The sequence below is a fragment of the Penaeus monodon genome, chromosome 24 (assembly GCF_015228065.2).
Source record: "Penaeus monodon isolate SGIC_2016 chromosome 24, NSTDA_Pmon_1, whole genome shotgun sequence".
Lineage (NCBI taxonomy): Eukaryota > Metazoa > Arthropoda > Malacostraca > Decapoda > Penaeidae > Penaeus > Penaeus monodon.
In genome coordinates, this window is record NC_051409.1 from 13,514,345 (window position 1) to 13,514,593 (window position 249).

The window sequence follows — 249 nt, forward strand, 5'->3', positions numbered from 1 at the left end:
TTCTATATTGCCAACACTGCCTACAAGGTAAACAGAGTATGGAATTGATGAAGACTAATCTAGAGGAAATGGGGTTTTAGGAAACAAATACGAAATGCTACTAAATTGGAATAACTCTATGTAGATTACAGAGTCAAATATAAAATGTTGGAAGACATAGATATGCCACAATTAAAATGTATGTGTTGCATGATTTGTTGCACAGACTAAATCCAGCCTCCCCTCACCTTGCAGTGGAAAACTTGGTAA

At 35.7% G+C, this 249-nt stretch overlaps 1 protein-coding gene across 1 annotated transcript in view; it reads left to right on the forward strand.

The window, feature by feature from the left end:
• The window catches only part of LOC119588601 (U6 snRNA-associated Sm-like protein LSm8), a 7,046-nt gene that overhangs the window by 1,175 nt on the left and 5,622 nt on the right, over window positions 1–249 (forward strand).